This window comes from Ursus maritimus, unplaced genomic scaffold, assembly GCF_017311325.1.
Source record: "Ursus maritimus isolate PB19 unplaced genomic scaffold, ASM1731132v1 scaffold_1, whole genome shotgun sequence".
NCBI classification, from domain to species: domain Eukaryota; kingdom Metazoa; phylum Chordata; class Mammalia; order Carnivora; family Ursidae; genus Ursus; species Ursus maritimus.
Genome location: NW_024423343.1, coordinates 90,432,629 through 90,434,696, shown reverse-complemented (window position 1 = coordinate 90,434,696; position 2,068 = coordinate 90,432,629). Strand labels below are relative to the sequence as shown.

Sequence of the window (2,068 nt, the reverse complement as noted above, 5' to 3'; positions counted from 1 at the left end):
TTTTTTTTTAAAGATTTACCTACCCATTTTAGAGTGAAAGAGTGGGGGATGAGCAGAAGGAGAAAGAGTTTCAAGCAGACTCTGTGCTGAGCGTACAGTCCGATGTGGGGCTCAATCCCATGACCTTAGGTCATGACCTGAGCCGAAATCAAGTACTGGATGCTTAACTGACTGAGCCACCCAGGTGCCCCACATGTCTCTCACTTTAAAGCAAACACTAGAAATGATTAAGCTTAGTGAGGAAGGCATGCTGAAAGCTGAGACAGACTGAAAGCTAGGCCTCTTGTGCCAAACAGCTAGTCAAGTTATAAATGTGAAGGAAAAGTTCTTGAAGGAGATTAAAAGTGCTACTCCAGTGAATACCTAAGTGATAAGAAAGTGGAACAGCCTTATTGCTGATATGGGTAAAGTTTTAGTGGTCTCAGTAGATCAAAGCAACCACAACATTTCCTTAACCAAAGCTTAAACCAGGGCAAGGCGCTAGCTCACTTCAATTCTGACAGAGGTAAGGAAGCTTCAAAAGAGAAGTTGGAAGCTAGCAGAGGTTGGTGTTATGAGGTGTAAGGCAAGAAGCCATCTCTTTAACATAACAGTGCAAGGTGAAGCAGCAAGTGCTGAGGTAGAAGCTGCAATGAGGAACATCAAAGCTAAGGAACTACTGAAGTTGATGACACTAAACAGATTTCCAATGTAGACAAAGCAGCCTTCTGTTGAAAGAAGAGGCCTCTAGGACTTTCATAGCTAGAGAGAAGTCAATGCCTGGCTCCAAAGCTTCAAAGGACAGGCTGACTTTCTTGTTAGGGGCTAATGCAGCTGGTGACTTGACGTGAAAGCCAGTGCTCATTACCATTCTGAACATCCTAGAGCCCTTACAACTTATGCTCAACCTACTCTGTCTGTAGTCTATAAACAACAAAGCCTGGAAGAGAGTACATCTATTGACAACATGGCTTACTATTTTAAGCCCACTGTTCAGACCAACCGCTCAGAATAAAAGATTCCTATAAAAAGATTACTGCTTATTGACAATGCTGCTTGTCACCCAAGAGCTCTGATGGAGATGTGCAATGAGATGAATGTTTTCATGCCTGCTAACACAACATCCCGTCCATAGCCCATGGATCAAGGAGTAATTTTGACTTTCAAGTCTTATTATTTAAGAAATACCTTTCATAAGGCTACAGCTGCCATAGATGGTGATTCCCCTGATGGGACTGGGCAAAGACAATTGAAAACCTTCTAAAAAGGATTCACCATTCCAGATGCCATTAGGACATTCATGATTCATGGGAATGGGTCAAAATATCATCACAAACAAGAGTTTGGAAGAAGTTTATTCCAACCCTCATGGATGACTTGAGAAGTTCAAACTTCACTGGAGGAAATAGCGAGAATTAGAATTAGAAGTGGAACCCGAAGGTGGCTGAATTGCCATTCTTCTTTTTTTTCCCTTTCCAACGCATCAGATAAAACACTAGCTAATGATTCAGCTAGATCAACGGGGTTAATCTGATGGGGAAAAATGTTATGTTATCAGCTGCATTATTGCTTCTACCTTACAATAAAAATTTAATGGATGAGGAGTTCCTTCTTATGGATGAGCAAAGAAAGTGGTTTCTTGAGATGGAATCTATGCCTGGTGAAGATGCTGTGAAGGTTGTTGAAATGACAACAAGGAATTTAGAATATTACATTAATTTAGTTGATAAAGCAGTGGCAGGGTTTGAGAGGATTGACTCCAATTTTGAAAGAGGTTCGATTGTAGGTAAAATGCTATCAAGCAGTGTCACATGCTACAGAGAAATTGTTCATGAAGGAGTCAATTGATGCAGCAAGCTTCACTGTGGTTTTATTTTAGGAAACTGCCACAGCCACCCCAACCTTTAGCAACCACCACTGTGATCAGTCAGCAGCTGTCAACATTGAGACAAGACCCTCTACCAGCAAAAAGATTATGACTGGCTGAAGATAATTAGCATTCTTTAGCAACAAAGTACTTTTATTTATTTTTTATTTTTTTAAAAGATTTATTTATTTATTTTAAAGAGAGAGAGAGTGTGTGTGGGGA

General features: G+C 40.5%; 1 non-coding gene across 1 annotated transcript; it reads right to left on the bottom strand.

Annotated features, from left to right (window-relative positions):
* Positions 1-1,453: 1,453 nt before the first annotated feature.
* On the bottom strand, positions 1,454-1,547 carry LOC121099950. Its single transcript, XR_005831677.1, has one exon. It is a non-coding gene; the product is annotated as a small nucleolar SNORD12/SNORD106 (small nucleolar RNA).
* Positions 1,548-2,068: the final 521 nt, after the last annotated feature.